This window comes from Schistocerca americana, chromosome 6 (assembly GCF_021461395.2).
Source record: "Schistocerca americana isolate TAMUIC-IGC-003095 chromosome 6, iqSchAmer2.1, whole genome shotgun sequence".
Lineage (NCBI taxonomy): Eukaryota > Metazoa > Arthropoda > Insecta > Orthoptera > Acrididae > Schistocerca > Schistocerca americana.
In genome coordinates, this window is record NC_060124.1 from 503,494,867 (window position 1) to 503,518,002 (window position 23,136).

Below are 23,136 nucleotides of genomic sequence, written 5' to 3' on the forward strand. Positions count from 1 at the left end.
TTAACTATAGAGATATTGTATCAGTGTACTCTGAAAGGAACCTTACTAGTTTACAATCTGGAAAGGAGGTCTTGCCTTTATTAAGTGTTTCAAATGGCTCTGAGCACTATGGGACTTAACATCTGAGGTTATCAGTCCCCTAGACTTAGAACTACTTAAAACTGACTAACCTAAGGACAGCACACATATCCATGCCCGAGGCAGGAGTCGAACCTGCGACCGTAGCAGCAGTGCGATTCTGGACTGAAGCGCCTAGAACCACTCGGCCACAACGGCCGGCTTACTAAGTGGTTTAAGCTGCTTCACCACACCGAGGATATTTACTTGTACGCTACTCAGTTTGTTGGTTGTTCGTGATTCGGATTCAGGAATATATACTTTGTCTTTATTTGGCAATGGAATTTTGGAAAACGGTGATTAATCACTATGTTTTAGTGGCACTGTCATCAGCAGCATTACCATTGCTATCACACAGTGAAAATATCGACTGTACTTTGCCACTTGTGAACTTTGACTAGAATGTCTACGGATTTTCTGCCAGATTCTGTAACTGAGTTTCGTTGTGGGAACTGTTAAAACCATCTCGAATTGACGTTCACACTATGTTTCAACCTACAGTAAATCATCTCCCACGTGGGAGATTCTGCGTTCTTTTAAAGTTGGTACGTTTTCTTCATTGTTTCCGCAGAGTCCTACTCTGTTTTGTGTAGCATTGGGGATCAGTACCATCGATAATTAATTTATTTGGTACGTATGTGTCAATTGTCGTCGATACTATTCTGACGGAAAAGAGTTGCAACACTAAGAAGGAGTTCTGATCTGAAAGATGATGGCAGTTCAAATTTCGCATCAAGTAACAGTGGTGCTAGTAGCACCATTATGAGGCTGCAAATAAGGTTTGCGTTAAATGCACGCTGTCACGGTGGTGAGTACTAGTTACCTTGGAGACTGCACCTGGTGAGTTGATGTTCAGTCACGAATGCCCTTAATGCGACAAAAACTCAATAATCAACATGTGAGTGAGTTAGAACAGGGTCGTCTAATAGAGCTACGAGAAGCTGGTCGTTCCTTCAGCGATACTGCAGGAAGACCTGGCAAGAACGTAACCACTGTACGTGATTGATATCAGCGTTGGTCACGAGGACGTACCTTCGGAAGAACACCGGGCAGCGGACGGCCACGTGACATTACAGACAGGGAAGGCCATCGTGTTCGGCGCATGACTCTCGCGCATCGTAATGCATTTGCAGCAGAAATTTGAGCAGCAGTTGGTACCACAGTGCCACAACGAACTGATGTAAACCGGTTACTTCAAGGGTAGCTCCAAGTCAGTCGCCCTGTAGTAGCGTACGTCCCACTGACTCCAAACCACTGCCATCTGAGACGTCAGTGATTCCAAACGAGAGCGTGGTGGAGGTCTGTTGTGTTTTCTGATGAAAGCTGGTTCTGGCTCGGTGCCAATGATGGTGTTCTGTTGGTGAGAAGGAGGCCAATCGGTGGTCGTCCACCAACCTGTCTGCGCTCTATACACACCGGACCTATACCTAGATTGCGATTTCGTACGAAAGCAAGAGAACTCTCGTCGTTATCGTACGCACCTTGACTGTATATTTGTACACCAGTCTGGTGAACAACAGGTTTGTTTGCGTGGGCATCCTCCGCAGCAAGCATATAAATACTTGTTTTGCAAATCAAACTGCCTTTTCCTACTGCTAGTTACTTTATCTATCCCAGACGCGTTTCGCCTTCTCCTGTTCTAAGGCATCATCAGTGGGATCTATAACGATACAGTTTTGTTAGTTATAGATTATTAAACAGTTCACTTCACGATTTTTTTGTAAAAAAACTTATTACTTACGATTTGCTGATCTGCGTTTCTTCACAACTGGTCTCGAGGTCACATTACCACTTTCATCACTGTTCTATATTCACATCTTTGTCTTTTCGCCATCCACACACCGTTCACCATGTTTCTCACTCTTTTTTGTGGTGGCCTATCGTTCTTCTGTCACTCGATACAACTATTTCGTCGTACACTTCTTTTCGCAGTTTAAATATTGCCATTCCATTACGTGTTTTATCGTCTTTGGTATGTTTACCTGTTTGTTGCCAACCTAACGAAGTATATGTTCGTTACTAACTTCTGTTTATGATATTTATACCGTGGATGTGCGTATGAGTGAGAGAGAGAGGGGGGGGGGATAGAGCATTTATTTATTTATTTATTTTTTTGTTGGGGTGGCGGTTGTACTAGCTGTTAGAGAGTGGCTGAAAACTTTGGTAACAGCTGTTTTGACTTTTCGTTTCAATATTCTGGGGAGGGACCATGGATGAGTGAGTGTAAAGACGTTGGGTTCTATTATTATTACTCTGGACAGTAAACATACCAAAGACGATTAAACACGTAATGAAGTCGCAATATTTACGCTGTGAAAAGAAGTGTACGACGAAATAGTTGTATCGAGTGATAGAAGAACGATAGTCCACCACAAAAAAGAGTGAGAAACATGGTGAACAGTGTGTAGATGGCGAAAACACGAACAGATGAATATAGAACAGTGATAAAAGTGGTAGTGCGACCTCCAGACCACATGTGAGGAAACGCAGATCAGCAAATCATAAGTAATTACATTTTTACAAAAAATCGCGAAGTGAACTGTTTGATAATCTATAACTAACAAAACTGTATCATTATAGATCCCACTGATTATGCCTTAGAACAGGAGAAGAAGAAACGCGTATGGGATAAACAAAATAGCTAGCAGCAGGAAAAGGCCGTTTGACTTGCAAAACCAGTATGGTGATACGACCAGCTGTGCTGCCATTCATGAAAATCATTCCTGCGGGTGTTTTCCAAAAGAATAACGCTTACCCACATACCGCTGTTGTAACCCAACATGCTCTACAGAGTGCCGGCGTGTTGCCTTGGCGTGCTCGATCCCCAGCTCTGTCTCCGCTCGAGTACTTTTCGGACTTCATCGGATGACAACTCAAGCGTCATCCACAAACAGCATTAACCGTCCCTTTGTTGACCGAAAAAGTGCAAAAGGCATGGAACTTCATCATACAAACTGACATCCGCCAGTTGTACAACACACTGCATGTACGTTTGCATGCTTGCATTCAACCTTCTGGCAGTTACACAAGTTATTAATGTGCTAGCATTTCACATTTGCGATGGCTTATCTGGTGCTTTCATTATTCTGTGATCTTGCGCAGTTATCACTTAAAAATGTTACCTAGAAAATATATATTCCTGACATTTCATTGCTCTACGTTTTCTCTCCGTCAGTGTATTTCTTTGAATTTAAAACACATCTGGTCTACACTTAAATAGCGGGGTTGGAAGGAGTGGAGACTGTCTCTTAGGAAGCCGTAAAGCGATTTTTTATCTGTTTTTTTTTTTAAATATGTATCTTTTGCCTTTATTTTTGGCGGATTTGGATGTTCTGATATTTAGTCTTTCTACAATGACCTTGTTGTCAATAATCCCTGTATCCCTCATGATGCAGCCTATTTGCTGTGTGTAAGGTCTGTCGTAGGGTAACGTAATAACAGGCAGCGTGGTAGTGACTGCGAGTTTTATTGTACGAGTCACACAGTAATGGGTGAAGAGTTTGCTTTCACTTAATTGTCACGTGTATAAAATGGGAGAGGCCACATGGTTAACCAAATGTTAGAATCTAAAATTTGTTTCTTACCGAGTGCTAAATGCCAATAAATCACCGTATTTGTGATTTAACACGTTAATCGCTAACAGAGAAAACCATATCCGTCTGTTATTGGTACTAATCCGCTAATCTGACGACAAGATTCCTTTCTGACCTGAAAGATATCGACTAAATTAAAAGTGTTTGTTTACTGCGAGAATGAAGATAGAAGGCAAGTGAAGGTGAGGACCTTACACCAGGATTATTTGTTGTTGAGAGGTCAATTTCCTTTTTGCAGCCAATCACACTCTGAGTGGGCTCCTGAATTAATCGTTAAAATAATTTTCAGAGAATGCATTCATTACTACACTCCTGGAAATTGAAATAAGAACACCGTGAATTCATTGTCCCAGGAAGGGGAAACTTTATTGACACATTCCTGGGGTCAGATACATCACATGATCACACTGACAGAACCACAGGCACATAGACACAGGCAACAGAGCATGCACAATGTCGGCACTAGTACAGTGTATATCCACCTTTCGCAGCAATGCAGGCTGCTATTCTCCCATGGAGACGATCGTAGAGATGCTGGATGTAGTCCTGTGGAACGGCTTGCCATGCCATTTCCACCTGGCGCCTCAGTTGGACCAGCGTTCGTGCTGGACGTGCAGATCGCGTGAGACGACGCTTCATCCAGTCCCAAACATGCTCAATGGGGGACAGATCCGGAGATCTTGCTGGCCAGGGTAGTTGACTTACACCTCCTAGAGCACGTTGGGTGGCACGGGATACATGCGGACGTGCATTGTCCTGTTGGAACAGCAAGTTCCCTTGCCGGTCTAGGAATGGTAGAACGATGGTTTCGATGACGGTTTGGATGCACCGTGCACTATTCAGTGTCCCCTCGACGATCACCAGTGGTGTACGGCCAGTGTAGGAGATCGCTCCCCACACCATGATGCTGGGTGTTGGCCCTGTGTGCCTCGGTCGTATGCAGTCCTGATTGTGGCGCTCACCTGCACGGCGCCAAACACGCATACGACCATCATTGGCACCAAGGCAGAAGCGACTCTCATCGCTGAAGACGACACGTCTCCATTCGTCCCTCCATTCACGCCTGTCGCGACACCACTGCAGGCGAGCTGCACGATGTTGGGGCGTGAGCGGAAGACGGCCTAACGGTGTGCGGGACCGTAGCCCGGCTTCATGGAGACGGTTGCGAATGGTCCTCGCCTTTACCCCAGGAGCAACAGTGTCCCTAATTTGCTGGGAAGTGGCGGTGCGGTCCCCTACGGCACTGCGTAGGAACCTACGGTCTTGGCGTGCACCCGTGCGTCGCTGCGGTCCGGTCCCAGATCGACGGGCACGTGCACCTTCCGCCGACCACTGGCGACAACATCGATGTACTGTGGAGACCTCACGCCCCACGTGTTGAGCAATTCGGCGGTACGTCCACCCGGCCTCCCGCATGCCCACTATACGCCCTCGCTCAAAGTCCGTCAACTGCACATACGGTTCACGTCCACGCTGTCGCGGCATGCTACCAGTGTTAAAGACTGCGATGGAGCTCCGTATGCCACGGCAAACTGGCTGACACTGACGGCGGCGGTGCACAAATGCTGCGCAGCTAGCGCCATTCGACGGCCAACACCGCGGTTCCTGGTGTGTCCGCTGTGCCGTGCGTGTGATCATTGCTTGTACAGCCCTCTCGCAGTGTCCGGAGCAAGTATGGTGGGTCTGACACACCGGTGTCAATGTGTTCTTTTTTCCATTTCCAGGAGTGTATTTCGGACGACGTTTTATGCCTAGCACCAATTTTAATGTGTATTTAGACCAACATGTCGAGAGTATACTGAAGCCACCACCAAATGGAATTGCTTGAGTGAGGTACCTGTCTGAAATGAGACTAAAATTTTCTTTGAACTGTTCAGCAACTGTGTCATTGGGGTCCGGGTAACATATTTGGAAACGGTGGAGGTAACATGTAAAGACGGAAAATGGTCGTGACGTATAGCTGTGCCGTCAGAGTTCCTTTAGTCACTTCAGGCGGTTCAAATGGCTCTAAGCACTATGGGACTTAACATCTGAGGTCATCAGTTACCTAGACGTAGAACTACTTAAACCTAACTAACCTAAGAACATCACACACATCCATGCCCGAGGCAGGATTCGAACCTGCGACCGTAGCAGCAACGCGGTTCCGGACTGAAGTGCCTAGAACCGCTCGGCCACAGCGGCTGGCCTTTAGTCATTACTATCCCTGACATGAAGTCGTATCCAGTGGCTGACCGTATTATGATGGTGAGAGGAGTAACAGTGCACTCTCAAACGCAAACCATTGGAAGAGTGGGACCTCTGTCCACTTCGCCACTGTACTCGCCAGCGACAGCGTCCAGGTTATACTATATGCTGCCAGACCTGGTAGCAACACTAAAGACAAACAACACTAATGTGCTATTGTGGCCATTCTGTTTGTCACAGAGAATTGCAGTTCTTGGCCAGTCATATAACTGCCACCGGTGTAGACGTGTACGAAGTAAGTGACTTCCGACCATGCCGTCTGGGTGCTTCACCATTTTTGTGTGGCAGTGTGTTATATAAGACGTCTCACACATCCATGTGTCTAACAATCTGATGGCGAATGACCACTGAGACCACTACATGTTTTCTACTATTTGAATAACATATCATGCATCGTCTATTTAATAAGAAAAGCAAAAGTTGAAAAAAGAGCCAGCAAGTACTAGAACGTGGACCAGTTGATGGGAAAGACCAGCTTGCTCCCATATAACACAGGGAAAACAGCAATGCTTCGCAATTGCTAATGGTGTATGGGGATTGAATACACGTCCTATCTCCTTCTGTGACATTTCTCTGTCGATCTCCTCCACATCCTTCTGTATGTCTCCTCTTTCCCCTACCCTCTCTCCCTGTCTATCACCTGCTCTCTCTCCTCTAACTGTCCATCTCTTGCTCCCCTCTCTCTCTCTGTCCTTCTCATCCTCTGTCCACCACCTGCTCTCCCCCTCACTTTCTATCTCCTCCTCTTGCCTCTCTCTGTCCATCTTCTACTCTCACCTCTTCCCAACGCCTTGTCTCCTTTCTTACTATCCATGTCGTCCTCCCCCTCTCCTCTCACCACTGTGCACCACATGCTCTCCCCTCTCATCTTCATCTTCTCCCTCCACCTCTCTCTAACCATCCATCTCCACCTGCCCCCTCCCTCTGTCTATCTCCTCTGCTCATCACTATGCACCACCTGCTCTCCCCTCTCAACTCCTTGCACCTCTCTCTTACCATCCAGCTCCTCCTCCCATCTCCCTCTGTCCATCTCATCATTTCACCACTGGTCACCACCAACTTTCCCCTCTCGCTGTCCATTTCCTCCTCCCCCTCTCTATGTTCATGCCCTTCTCTCACCACTGTCCACCACATGCTCTCTCCTCTCATCTCCACCTCCTGCCTTTCTCTCACCATCCATCTCCTCCTCTTCCTTCTCTCTGTCTGTCTCATCCATCCACCATTGGTCACCACATGCTTTCCCCTATCCCTGCCCATCTTCTCTCTGTGCCTCTCTCTCACCATCTGTCTTCTCCTCCTCCATCCCTGTCTTCATCTCCTCCTCTCACCACTGTGCACCACCTGCTCTCCCCTCTCACCTTCTCCTCCCAGTCAGCATAAGGACACTGTGGGCACAGATGACAACGATGTTGAGTGCCCTCCAGCTGCAGCAACAACAACAATCGTCCTCCTGCCTCCCTCTCCATCCATTTCCTCCTCCCCCCTCCCTCATCCATCTATTCCTCTCGCCACTGTGCACCACCACCTGTTTTCCTCTCTCGTCTCCTCCTCCCATGTCTCTCTCACCATCCATCCCCTCCTCCCCCTCTCTCTGTCCATCTCGTCCTCTCACCACTGGCCACCACCTGCTTTCCCCTCTCCCCTCTCCCCTCTCATCTCCTACCTCTCTCTCACTGTCCATCTCCTCCTCCTCTGCTCTCTCTTCATCTTGTCCTCTTACCACTGGCCACCACCAGCTTTCCCCTCCCTCCATTCATCTCCTCCTCCCACCTCTCTCTGTCCATCTCCTCCTCTGACTTTTCTCCACCACCTGCTCATACCTCTTCTCGCTCCCCCCCTCTCTCTGTCTTTTCCTTCCTCCGCCTCTCTCAGCTCTCAGCACATTTCTTCCTTCCCCCCTCTCTTTCCATCTCTTGTCCCCTCTTTATCTGATCTTGAGCCTTGTCTATTTTTATTGCCAATGAGCCCTTAGTTGTAAATTGAAATCACTTAAAAGTAATGGGAAAATCTATTGGCATTATCTGTGATCAGGACATGAGAGAGATCGCACCAGCTGCTGAATCAGCAAGGAAGCTAACGTCAATGAGAGAATTTCAGATAGTTTTAATCTGCGAACAGGTAGGATTACAAAGCTTCACGCGATTGAAATTGCTTAGTAATATTTTAATTGTAAGCCGATGAGCCATAAATACAACTTTCCTGTTTTCAGTTAAAACCGACTTCGCGGAAGTAAACAAAACAGCACATTGTTGTGTATATAACTTTTGTTTAAAGTCATATACAGGGTGCTTCAAAAAGGACTTTACAAGTTTCAAATTCATATAAATAATTCGTATTACCTACAGATATGACTGTAGTGTCAGTTTGTAGGGAAATACATCAAGCTTTGTCTCATTTAGTTCGCTAGTGCCGAATCGCACCGTAAGGAGCGCTAGCGAAAGTTGTGTTAAAGGTGGCTGCCTTCACTGGACCTAAGCGTGCTAGCTGTGTGTTTTGTTTGGTTTGAAGACTCGAAGTCGGCGACAACAGTTGAGCAAAATTTCCGTACCAAGTACGGCTAATGATCCTTCTGGTAGGCCTACAGTTTATGAGTGGCATAAATATTTCGTAGAAACAGCGTGCTCGGTAAGACATGGTAAATCATCAGGTCGTCCAAGCACATCTGACGACGTCGTTGAGCGAGTGACACAACGTTTCGTCAACAGCCCTACGAAATCGACCCGGCGTGCATCTCGCGCACTGCAAATCCCACATACGACTGCTTGTCATGTGTTGAGAAACCGTTTGCGTTTGAAACCGTTCAGTTTGAAGATCGTAAAAGCAATAAATGACAGTGATAAAATTGCTCGCAAGAACTTCTGTGCGGATGTGTTAATTTCATTACATGAGGATGAACATTTCTTGGACAAAATCATCTTTTCTGATGAGCCGACTTTCCTCTTAAGTGGCAAGGTTAACGCACATAACTGCCGGATTTGGGGCAGTGCAAATCCACATCAGACATTACAGCACGTTCGTGATAGCCTTAAACTCAACGTTTTTTGTGCATTGAGCAAGAACAAAGTGTACGTCCCCCTTTTTTCCCGTGAGGGAACGATCAGCAGGATAATGTACCTAGATATTTTATAACAATTTTTTATACCACAGATCGATGAGGATGGCCTAAAACAAAATGTTTACTTCATGCAAGATGGTGCATCACCCCATTGCCTGGCTGACGTCCGGGAGTTTTTCAGTGACCACTTTCCAGGTTAATGGATTGGCCGTGATGCGCCAACTGCGTGGCCCTCACGTTTCCCAGACCGGACACAACTCGATTTTTTTATGGGGTTTATCAAGGATATCGCATCTCTACCTCCTGTTCCGACTTCTCTACCTAAACTTAGAGCAAGAATTTACGCCGCCACTGAGCGAGGTACACCAGCAATACTATATCGAGTTTGCGAAAAAATTGAGTTCCGATGGGATGTGTGCCACATAAGCAATGGGAACCACACACAACATCTTTAGTTTAAAGTAAAAAACTTGATGTACTCGTATTTCCCTACAAAACAACACTAAACCCAGCGCTATATCTTCAATAAATTTATAAGAATTCTTAAAGTTGTAAAGTTCTTTTTGAAACATCCTGTAATAGGGTAAGTATATATATCGGAGAAATAATGCATCCACACTAGGGGTTTAAATGCCATGCAATCGTATTTAAGATTGACTATGACAAAGAAAGCGAAATCGCACATTTTCACTGAACACACTTCCTTTCTCGCAGTAGGATTCAACAGGAACCCTGTATATTAATGTTGAAATAAATTTCTGCCAAGTAAAGGAGGAAATGTAACTACCTGAGCATTGGGGCCGATGTGTGTTATGTACGCATTAATTTTATGTAATTGTTTATGCAACCATCGTTCCACACATCAGTTCGTAGTATGGCTAACGAAAGCTTGGACACGATGTGTATTCAGAATGAGATTTTCACTCTGCAGCGGAGTGTGCGCTGATATGAAACTTCCTGGCAGATTAAAACTGTGTGCCCGACCGAGACTCGAACTCGGGACCTTTGCCTTTCGCGGGCAAGTGCTCTACCAACTTTTCTTTTTTTTTCTTTTTTTGGGAATCGAACCCGGGCCCTTAGGATTGACAGCCTGTCACGCTGACCACTTTTTTTTTTTTTTTTTTTTTTTGCCTTTCGCGGGCAAGTGCTCTACCAACTGAGCTACCGAAGCACGACTCACGTCCGGGGTACTCACAGCTTTACTTCCACCAGTACCTCGTCTCCTACCTTCCAAACTTTACAGAAGCTCTTCTGCGAACCTTGCAGAACTAGCACTCCTGAAAGAAAGGATATTGCGGAGACATGGCTTAGCCACAGCCTGGGGGATGTTTCCGGAATGAGATTTTCACTCTGCAGCGGAGTGTGCGCTGATATGAAACTTCCTGGCAGATTAAAACTGTGTGCCCGACCGAGACTCGAACTCGGGACCTTTGCCTTTCGCGGGCAAGTGCTCTACCAACTGAGCTACCGAAGCAAAGGTCCCGAGTTCGAGTCTCAGTCGGGCACACAGTTTTAATCTGCCACAAAGTTTCATATCAGCGCACACTCCGCTGCAGAGTGAAAATCTCATTCTGGAAACATCCCCCAGGCTGTGGCTAAGCCATGTCTCCGCAATATCCTTTCTTTCAGGAGTGCCAGTTCTGCAAGGTTCGCAGAAGAGCTTCTGTAAAGTTTGGAAGGTAGGAGACGAGGTACTGGCGGAAGTAAAGCTGTGAGTACCGGACGTGAGTCGTGCTTCGGTAGCTCAGTTGGTAGAGCACTTGCCCGCGAAAGGCAAAGGTCCCGAGTTCGAGTCTCGGTCGGGTACACAGTTTTAATCTGCCAGGAAGTTTCACGATGTGTATTGTGTACTGATTGATTTTTTGTAATAATATAGGTAATAGGCATTGCATAACTGTAAGGACCTACTCAGAGCATGACTTCCAGAACCTTACGAGAGGTTTGATAATAACGCTTACACTATAGATACACAGACGGAAAAAAGATCGCAACACCAAATACAAATTAATGTAGAGTAATGTACTTCCGGGAATGCAAGCACGAGGTAAGCCATTGAAATGTGAAATGCTGGTAGATGAGTAGTTGGTGTAACCACCGTGCCACACAGCAGTTTGTAGGATGGAGCTTCACGCTTGTTGCACTTCGTTAATACGACATTTAATGTTACAAATTAATGTAATGTACTTCCGGGAAGACAAGCACGAGATAAGCCATTGAAATGTGAAATGCTGGTAGATGAGTAGTTGGTGTAACCACCGTGCCACACAGCAGTTTGCAGGACGGAGCTTCACGCTTGTTGCACTTCGTTAATACGACATTTAATGTTACAAATTAATGTAATGTACTTCCGGGAATACAAGCACAAGGTAAGCCATTGAAATGTGAAATGCTGGTAGATGAGTAGTTGGTGTAACCACCGTGTCACACAGCAGTTTGCAGGATGGAGCTTCACGCTTGTTGCACTTCATTAATACGACATTTAATGTTACAAATTAATGTAGAGTAATGTACTTCCGGGAATACAAGAACGAGGTAAGCCATTGAAATGTGAAATGCTGGTAGATGAGTAGTTGGTGTAACCACCGTGCCACACAGCAGTTTGCAGGATGGAGCTTCACGCTTGTTGCACTTCGTTAATACGACATTTAATGTTACAAATTAATGTAGAGTAATGTACTTCCGGGAATACAAGCACGATGTAAGCCATTGAAATGTGAAATGTTGGTAGATGAGTAGTTGGTTTAACCACCGTGTCACACAGCAGTTTGCAGGATGGAGCTTCACGCTTGTTGCACTTCGTTAATACGACATTTAATGTTACAAATTAATGTAGAGTAATGTACTTCCGGGAATACAAGCACGATGTAAGCCATTGAAATGTGAAATGTTGGTAGATGAGTAGTTGGTTTAACCACCGTGTCACACAGCAGTTTGCAGGATGGAGCTTCACGCTTGTTGCACTTCGTTAATACGACATTTAATGTTACAAATTAATGTAGAGTAATGTACTTCCGGGAATACAAGCACGAGGTAAGCCATTGAAATGTGAAATGCTGGTAGATGAGTAGTTGGTGTAACCACCGTGCCACACAGCAGTTTGCAGGACGGAGCTTCACGCTTGTTGCACTTCGTTAATACGACATTTAATGTTACAAATTAATGTAATGTACTTCCGGGAATACAAGCACAAGGTAAGCCATTGAAATGTGAAATGCTGGTAGATGAGTAGTTGGTGTAACCACCGTGTCACACAGCAGTTTGCAGGATGGAGCTTCACGCTTGTTGCACTTCATTAATACGACATTTAATGTTACAAATTAATGTAGAGTAATGTACTTCCGGGAATACAAGAACGAGGTAAGCCATTGAAATGTGAAATGCTGGTAGATGAGTAGTTGGTGTAACCACCGTGTCACACAGCAGTTTGCAGGATGGAGCTTCACGCTTGTTGCACTTCGTTAATACGACATTTAATGTTACAAATTAATGTAGAGTAATGTACTTCCGGGAATACAAGCACGATGTAAGCCATTGAAATGTGAAATGTTGGTAGATGAGTAGTTGGTTTAACCACCGTGTCACACAGCAGTTTGCAGGATGGAGCTTCACGCTTGTTGCACTTCGTTAATACGACATTTAATGTTACAAATTAATGTAGAGTAATGTACTTCCGGGAATACAAGCACGATGTAAGCCATTGAAATGTGAAATGTTGGTAGATGAGTAGTTGGTTTAACCACCGTGTCACACAGCAGTTTGCAGGATGGAGCTTCACGCTTGTTGCACTTCGTTAATACGACATTTAATGTTACAAATTAATGTAGAGTAATGTACTTCCGGGAATACAAGCACGATGTAAGCCATTGAAATGTGAAATGTTGGTAGATGAGTAGTTGGTTTAACCACCGTGTCACACAGCAGTTTGCAGGATGGAGCTTCACGCTTGTTGCACTTCGTTAATACGACATTTAATGTTACAAATTAATGTAGAGTAATGTACTTCCGGGAATACAAGCACGATGTAAGCCATTGAAATGTGAAATGTTGGTAGATGAGTAGTTGGTTTAACCACCGTGTCACACAGCAGTTTGCAGGATGGAGCTTCACGCTTGTTGCACTTCGTTAATACGACATTTAATGTTACAAATTAATGTAGAGTAATGTACTTCCGGGAATACAAGCACGATGTAAGCCATTGAAATGTGAAATGTTGGTAGATGAGTAGTTGGTTTAACCACCGTGTCACACAGCAGTTTGCAGGATGGAGCTTCACGCTTGTTGCACTTCGTTAATACGACATTTAATGTTACAAATTAATGTAGAGTAATGTACTTCCGGGAATACAAGCACGATGTAAGCCATTGAAATGTGAAATGTTGGTAGATGAGTAGTTGGTTTAACCACCGTGTCACACAGCAGTTTGCAGGATGGAGCTTCACGCTTGTTGCACTTCGTTAATACGACATTTAATGTTACAAATTAATGTAGAGTAATGTACTTCCGGGAATACAAGCACGATGTAAGCCATTGAAATGTGAAATGTTGGTAGATGAGTAGTTGGTTTAACCACCGTGTCACACAGCAGTTTGCAGGATGGAGCTTCACGCTTGTTGCACTTCGTTAATACGACATTTAATGTTACAAATTAATGTAGAGTAATGTACTTCCGGGAATACAAGCACGATGTAAGCCATTGAAATGTGAAATGTTGGTAGATGAGTAGTTGGTTTAACCACCGTGTCACACAGCAGTTTGCAGGATGGAGCTTCACGCTTGTTGCACTTCGTTAATACGACATTTAATGTTACAAATTAATGTAGAGTAATGTACTTCCGGGAATACAAGCACGATGTAAGCCATTGAAATGTGAAATGTTGGTAGATGAGTAGTTGGTTTAACCACCGTGTCACACAGCAGTTTGCAGGATGGAGCTTCACGCTTGTTGCACTTCGTTAATACGACATTTAATGTTACAAATTAATGTAGAGTAATGTACTTCCGGGAATACAAGCACGATGTAAGCCATTGAAATGTGAAATGTTGGTAGATGAGTAGTTGGTTTAACCACCGTGTCACACAGCAGTTTGCAGGATGGAGCTTCACGCTTGTTGCACTTCGTTAATACGACATTTAATGTTACAAATTAATGTAGAGTAATGTACTTCCGGGAATACAAGCACGATGTAAGCCATTGAAATGTGAAATGTTGGTAGATGAGTAGTTGGTTTAACCACCGTGTCACACAGCAGTTTGCAGGATGGAGCTTCACGCTTGTTGCACTTCGTTAATACGACATTTAATGTTACAAATTAATGTAGAGTAATGTACTTCCGGGAATACAAGCACGATGTAAGCCATTGAAATGTGAAATGTTGGTAGATGAGTAGTTGGTTTAACCACCGTGTCACACAGCAGTTTGCAGGATGGAGCTTCACGCTTGTTGCACTTCGTTAATACGACATTTAATGTTACAAATTAATGTAGAGTAATGTACTTCCGGGAATACAAGCACGAGGTAAGCCATTGAAATGTGAAATGCTGGTAGATGAGTAGTTGGTGTAACCACCGTGCCACACAGCAGTTTGCAGGACGGAGCTTCACGCTTGTTGCACTTCGTTAATACGACATTTAATGTTACAAATTAATGTAATGTACTTCCGGGAATACAAGCACAAGGTAAGCCATTGAAATGTGAAATGCTGGTAGATGAGTAGTTGGTGTAACCACCGTGTCACACAGCAGTTTGCAGGATGGAGCTTCACGCTTGTTGCACTTCATTAATACGACATTTAATGTTACAAATTAATGTAGAGTAATGTACTTCCGGGAATACAAGAACGAGGTAAGCCATTGAAATGTGAAATGCTGGTAGATGAGTAGTTGGTGTAACCACCGTGTCACACAGCAGTTTGCAGGATGGAGCTTCACGCTTGTTGCACTTCGTTAATACGACATTTAATGTTACAAATTAATGTAGAGTAATGTACTTCCGGGAATACAAGCACGATGTAAGCCATTGAAATGTGAAATGTTGGTAGATGAGTAGTTGGTTTAACCACCGTGTCACACAGCAGTTTGCAGGATGGAGCTTCACGCTTGTTGCACTTCGTTAATACGACATTTAATGTTACAAATTAATGTAGAGTAATGTACTTCCGGGAATACAAGCACGATGTAAGCCATTGAAATGTGAAATGTTGGTAGATGAGTAGTTGGTTTAACCACCGTGTCACACAGCAGTTTGCAGGATGGAGCTTCACGCTTGTTGCACTTCGTTAATACGACATTTAATGTTACAAATTAATGTAGAGTAATGTACTTCCGGGAATACAAGCACGATGTAAGCCATTGAAATGTGAAATGTTGGTAGATGAGTAGTTGGTTTAACCACCGTGTCACACAGCAGTTTGCAGGATGGAGCTTCACGCTTGTTGCACTTCGTTAATATGACATTTAATGTTACAAATTAATGTAGAGTAATGTACTTCCGGGAATACAAGCACGATGTAAGCCATTGAAATGTGAAATGTTGGTAGATGAGTAGTTGGTTTAACCACCGTGTCACACAGCAGTTTGCAGGATGGAGCTTCACGCTTGTTGCACTTCGTTAATACGACATTTAATGTTACAAATTAATGTAGAGTAATGTACTTCCGGGAATACAAGCACGATGTAAGCCATTGAAATGTGAAATGTTGGTAGATGAGTAGTTGGTTTAACCACCGTGTCACACAGCAGTTTGCAGGATGGAGCTTCACGCTTGTTGCACTTCGTTAATACGACATTTAATGTTACAAATTAATGTAGAGTAATGTACTTCCGGGAATACAAGCACGATGTAAGCCATTGAAATGTGAAATGTTGGTAGATGAGTAGTTGGTTTAACCACCGTGTCACACAGCAGTTTGCAGGATGGAGCTTCACGCTTGTTGCACTTCGTTAATACGACATTTAATGTTACAAATTAATGTAGAGTAATGTACTTCCGGGAATACAAGCACGATGTAAGCCATTGAAATGTGAAATGTTGGTAGATGAGTAGTTGGTTTAACCACCGTGTCACACAGCAGTTTGCAGGATGGAGCTTCACGCTTGTTGCACTTCGTTAATACGACATTTAATGTTACAAATTAATGTAGAGTAATGTACTTCCGGGAATACAAGCACGATGTAAGCCATTGAAATGTGAAATGTTGGTAGATGAGTAGTTGGTTTAACCACCGTGTCACACAGCAGTTTGCAGGATGGAGCTTCACGCTTGTTGCACTTCGTTAATACGACATTTAATGTTACAAATTAATGTAGAGTAATGTACTTCCGGGAATACAAGCACGATGTAAGCCATTGAAATGTGAAATGTTGGTAGATGAGTAGTTGGTTTAACCACCGTGTCACACAGCAGTTTGCAGGATGGAGCTTCACGCTTGTTGCACTTCGTTAATACGACATTTAATGTTACAAATTAATGTAGAGTAATGTACTTCCGGGAATACAAGCACGATGTAAGCCATTGAAATGTGAAATGTTGGTAGATGAGTAGTTGGTTTAACCACCGTGTCACACAGCAGTTTGCAGGATGGAGCTTCACGCTTGTTGCACTTCGTTAATACGACATTTAATGTTACAAATTAATGTAGAGTAATGTACTTCCGGGAATACAAGCACGATGTAAGCCATTGAAATGTGAAATGTTGGTAGATGAGTAGTTGGTTTAACCACCGTGTCACACAGCAGTTTGCAGGATGGAGCTTCACGCTTGTTGCACTTCGTTAATACGACATTTAATGTTACAAATTAATGTAGAGTAATGTACTTCCGGGAATACAAGCACGATGTAAGCCATTGAAATGTGAAATGTTGGTAGATGAGTAGTTGGTTTAACCACCGTGTCACACAGCAGTTTGCAGGATGGAGCTTCACGCTTGTTGCACTTCGTTAATACGACATTTAATGTTACAAATTAATGTAGAGTAATGTACTTCCGGGAATACAAGCACGATGTAAGCCATTGAAATGTGAAATGTTGGTAGATGAGTAGTTGGTTTAACCACCGTGTCACACAGCAGTTTGCAGGATGGAGCTTCACGCTTGTTGCACTTCGTTAATACGACATTTAATGTTACAAATTAATGTAGAGTAATGTACTTCCGGGAATACAAGCACGATGTAAGCCATTGAAATGTGAAATGTTGGTAGATGAGTAGTTGGTTTAACCACCGTGTCACACAGCAGTTTGCAGGATGGAGCTTCACGCTTGTTGCACTTCGTTAATACGACATTTAATGTTACAAATTAATGTAGAGTAATGTACTTCCGGGAATACAAGCACGATGTAAGCCATTGAAATGTGAAATGTTGGTAGATGAGTAGTTGGTTTAACCACCGTGTCACACAGCAGTTTGCAGGATGGAGCTTCACGCTTGTTGCACTTCGTTAATACGACATTTAATGTTACAAATTAATGTAGAGTAATGTACTTCCGGGAATACAAGCACGATGTAAGCCATTGAAATGTGAAATGTTGGTAGATGAGTAGTTGGTTTAACCACCGTGTCACACAGCAGTTTGCAGGATGGAGCTTCACGCTTGTTGCACTTCGTTAATACGACATTTAATGTTACAAATTAATGTAGAGTAATGTACTTCCGGGAATACAAGCACGATGTAAGCCATTGAAATGTGAAATGTTGGTAGATGAGTAGTTGGTTTAACCACCGTGTCACACAGCAGTTTGCAGGATGGAGCTTCACGCTTGTTGCACTTCGTTAATACGACATTTAATGTTACAAATTAATGTAGAGTAATGTACTTCCGGGAATACAAGCACGATGTAAGCCATTGAAATGTGAAATGTTGGTAGATGAGTAGTTGGTTTAACCACCGTGTCACACAGCAGTTTGCAGGATGGAGCTTCACGCTTGTTGCACTTCGTTAATACGACATTTAATGTTACAAATTAATGTAGAGTAATGTACTTCGGGGAATACAAGCACGATGTAAGCCATTTAAATGTGAAATGTTGGTAGATGAGTAGTTGGTTTAACCACCGTGTCACACAGCAGTTTGCAGGATGGAGCTTCACGCTTGTTGCACTTCGTTAATACGACATTTAATGTTACAAATTAATGTAGAGTAATGTACTTCCGGGAATACAAGCACGATGTAAGCCATTGAAATGTGAAATGTTGGTAGATGAGTAGTTGGTTTAACCACCGTGTCACACAGCAGTTTGCAGGATGGAGCTTCACGCTTGTTGCACTTCGTTAATACGACATTTAATGTTACAAATTAATGTAGAGTAATGTACTTCCGGGAATACAAGCACGATGTAAGCCATTGAAATGTGAAATGTTGGTAGATGAGTAGTTGGTTTAACCACCGTGTCACACAGCAGTTTGCAGGATGGAGCTTCACGCTTGTTGCACTTCGTTAATACGACATTTAATGTTACAAATTAATGTAGAGTAATGTACTTCCGGGAATACAAGCACGATGTAAGCCATTGAAATGTGAAATGTTGGTAGATGAGTAGTTGGTGTAACCACCGTGTCACACAGCAGTTTGCAGCTTCACGCTTGTTGCACTTCGTTAATACGACATTTAATGTTACAAATTAATGTAGAGTAATGTACTTCCGGGAATACAAGCACGATGTAAGCCATTGAAATGTGAAATGTTGGTAGATGAGTAGTTGGTTTAACCACCGTGTCACACAGCAGTTTGCAGGATGGAGCTTCACGCTTGTTGCACTTCGTTAATACGACATTTAATGTTACAAATTAATGTAGAGTAATGTACTTCCGGGAATACAAGCACGATGTAAGCCATTGAAATGTGAAATGTTGGTAGATGAGTAGTTGGTTTAACCACCGTGTCACACAGCAGTTTGCAGGATGGAGCTTCACGCTTGTTGCACTTCGTTAATACGACATTTAATGTTACAAATTAATGTAGAGTAATGTACTTCCGGGAATACAAGCACGATGTAAGCCATTGAAATGTGAAATGTTGGTAGATGAGTAGTTGGTTTAACCACCGTGTCACACAGCAGTTTGCAGGATGGAGCTTCACGCTTGTTGCACTTCGTTAATACGACATTTAATGTTACAAATTAATGTAGAGTAATGTACTTCCGGGAATACAAGCACGATGTAAGCCATTGAAATGTGAAATGTTGGTAGATGAGTAGTTGGTTTAACCACCGTGTCACACAGCAGTTTGCAGGATGGAGCTTCACGCTTGTTGCACTTCGTTAATACGACATTTAATGTTACAAATTAATGTAGAGTAATGTACTTCCGGGAATACAAGCACGATGTAAGCCATTGAAATGTGAAATGTTGGTAGATGAGTAGTTGGTTTAACCACCGTGTCACACAGCAGTTTGCAGGATGGAGCTTCACGCTTGTTGCACTTCGTTAATACGACATTTAATGTTACAAATTAATGTAGAGTAATGTACTTCCGGGAATACAAGCACGATGTAAGCCATTGAAATGTGAAATGTTGGTAGATGAGTAGTTGGTTTAACCACCGTGTCACACAGCAGTTTGCAGGATGGAGCTTCACGCTTGTTGCACTTCGTTAATACGACATTTAATGTTACAAATTAATGTAGAGTAATGTACTTCCGGGAATACAAGCACGATGTAAGCCATTGAAATGTGAAATGTTGGTAGATGAGTAGTTGGTTTAACCACCGTGTCACACAGCAGTTTGCAGGATGGAGCTTCACGCTTGTTGCACTTCGTTAATACGACATTTAATGTTACAAATTAATGTAGAGTAATGTACTTCCGGGAATACAAGCACGATGTAAGCCATTGAAATGTGAAATGTTGGTAGATGAGTAGTTGGTTTAACCACCGTGTCACACAGCAGTTTGCAGGATGGAGCTTCACGCTTGTTGCACTTCGTTAATACGACATTTAATGTTACAAATTAATGTAGAGTAATGTACTTCCGGGAATACAAGCACGATGTAAGCCATTGAAATGTGAAATGTTGGTAGATGAGTAGTTGGTGTAACCACCGTGTCACACAGCAGTTTGCAGCTTCACGCTTGTTGCACTTCGTTAATACGACATTTAATGTTACAAATTAATGTAGAGTAATGTACTTCCGGGAATACAAGCACGATGTAAGCCATTGAAATGTGAAATGTTGGTAGATGAGTAGTTGGTTTAACCACCGTGTCACACAGCAGTTTGCAGGATGGAGCTTCACGCTTGTTGCACTTCGTTAATACGACATTTAATGTTACAAATTAATGTAGAGTAATGTACTTCCGGGAATACAAGCACGATGTAAGCCATTGAAATGTGAAATGTTGGTAGATGAGTAGTTGGTGTAACCACCGTGTCACACAGCAGTTTGCAGCTTCACGCTTGTTGCACTTCGTTAATACGACATTTAATGTTACAAATTAATGTAGAGTAATGTACTTCCGGGAATACAAGCACGATGTAAGCCATTGAAATGTGAAATGTTGGTAGATGAGTAGTTGGTTTAACCACCGTGTCACACAGCAGTTTGCAGCTTCACGCTTGTTGCACTTCGTTAATACGACATTTAATGTTACAAATTAATGTAGAGTAATGTACTTCCGGGAATACAAGCACGATGTAAGCCATTGAAATGTGAAATGTTGGTAGATGAGTAGTTGGTTTAACCACCGTGTCACACAGCAGTTTGCAGGATGGAGCTTCACGCTTGTTGCACTTCGTTAATACAAGGACATTTAATGTTACAAATTAATGTAGAGTAATGTACTTCCGGGAATACAAGCACGATGTAAGCCATTGAAATGTGAAATGTTGGTAGATGAGTAGTTGGTGTAACCACCGTGTCACACAGCAGTTTGCAGCTTCACGCTTGTTGCACTTCGTTAATACGACATTTAATGTTACAAATTAATGTAGAGTAATGTACTTCCGGGAATACAAGCACGATGTAAGCCATTGAAATGTGAAATGTTGGTAGATGAGTAGTTGGTTTAACCACCGTGTCACACAGCAGTTTGCAGCTTCACGCTTGTTGCACTTCGTTAATACGACATTTAATGTTACAAATTAATGTAGAGTAATGTACTTCCGGGAATACAAGCACGATGTAAGCCATTGAAATGTGAAATGTTGGTAGATGAGTAGTTGGTTTAACCACCGTGTCACACAGCAGTTTGCAGGATGGAGCTTCACGCTTGTTGCACTTCGTTAATACGACATTTAATGTTACAAATTAATGTAGAGTAATGTACTTCCGGGAATACAAGCACGATGTAAGCCATTGAAATGTGAAATGTTGGTAGATGAGTAGTTGGTGTAACCACCGTGTCACACAGCAGTTTGCAGCTTCACGCTTGTTGCACTTCGTTAATACGACATTTAATGTTACAAATTAATGTAGAGTAATGTACTTCCGGGAATACAAGCACGATGTAAGCCATTGAAATGTGAAATGTTGGTAGATGAGTAGTTGGTTTAACCACCGTGTCACACAGCAGTTTGCAGCTTCACGCTTGTTGCACTTCGTTAATACGACATTTAATGTTACAAATTAATGTAGAGTAATGTACTTCCGGGAATACAAGCACGATGTAAGCCATTGAAATGTGAAATGTTGGTAGATGAGTAGTTGGTTTAACCACCGTGTCACACAGCAGTTTGCAGGATGGAGCTTCACGCTTGTTGCACTTCGTTAATACGACATTTAATGTTACAAATTAATGTAGAGTAATGTACTTCCGGGAATACAAGCACGATGTAAGCCATTGAAATGTGAAATGTTGGTAGATGAGTAGTTGGTTTAACCACCGTGTCACACAGCAGTTTGCAGCTTCACGCTTGTTGCACTTCGTTAATACGACATTTAATGTTACAAATTAATGTAGAGTAATGTACTTCCGGGAATACAAGCACGATGTAAGCCATTGAAATGTGAAATGTTGGTAGATGAGTAGTTGGTTTAACCACCGTGTCACACAGCAGTTTGCAGGATGGAGCTTCACGCTTGTTGCACTTCGTTAATACGACATTTAATGTTACAAATTAATGTAGAGTAATGTACTTCCGGGAATACAAGCACGATGTAAGCCATTGAAATGTGAAATGTTGGTAGATGAGTAGTTGGTGTAACCACCGTGTCACACAGCAGTTTGCAGCTTCACGCTTGTTGCACTTCGTTAATACGACATTTAATGTTACAAATTAATGTAGAGTAATGTACTTCCGGGAATACAAGCACGATGTAAGCCATTGAAATGTGAAATGTTGGTAGATGAGTAGTTGGTTTAACCACCGTGTCACACAGCAGTTTGCAGGATGGAGCTTCACGCTTGTTGCACTTCGTTAATACGACATTTAATGTTACAAATTAATGTAGAGTAATGTACTTCCGGGAATACAAGCACGATGTAAGCCATTGAAATGTGAAATGTTGGTAGATGAGTAGTTGGTGTAACCACCGTGTCACACAGCACTTTGCAGCTTCACGCTTGTTGCACTTCGTTAATACGACATTTAATGTTACAAATTAATGTAGAGTAATGTACTTCCGGGAATACAAGCACGATGTAAGCCATTGAAATGTGAAATGTTGGTAGATGAGTAGTTGGTTTAACCACCGTGTCACACAGCAGTTTGCAGCTTCACGCTTGTTGCACTTCGTTAATACGACATTTAATGTTACAAATTAATGTAGAGTAATGTACTTCCGGGAATACAAGCACGATGTAAGCCATTGAAATGTGAAATGTTGGTAGATGAGTAGTTGGTTTAACCACCGTGTCACACAGCAGTTTGCAGGATGGAGCTTCACGCTTGTTGCACTTCGTTAATACGACATTTAATGTTACAAATTAATGTAGAGTAATGTACTTCCGGGAATACAAGCACGATGTAAGCCATTGAAATGTGAAATGTTGGTAGATGAGTAGTTGGTTTAACCACCGTGTCACACAGCAGTTTGCAGGATGGAGCTTCACGCTTGTTGCACTTCGTTAATACGACATTTAATGTTACAAATTAATGTAGAGTAATGTACTTCCGGGAATACAAGCACGATGTAAGCCATTGAAATGTGAAATGTTGGTAGATGAGTAGTTGGTTTAACCACCGTGTCACACAG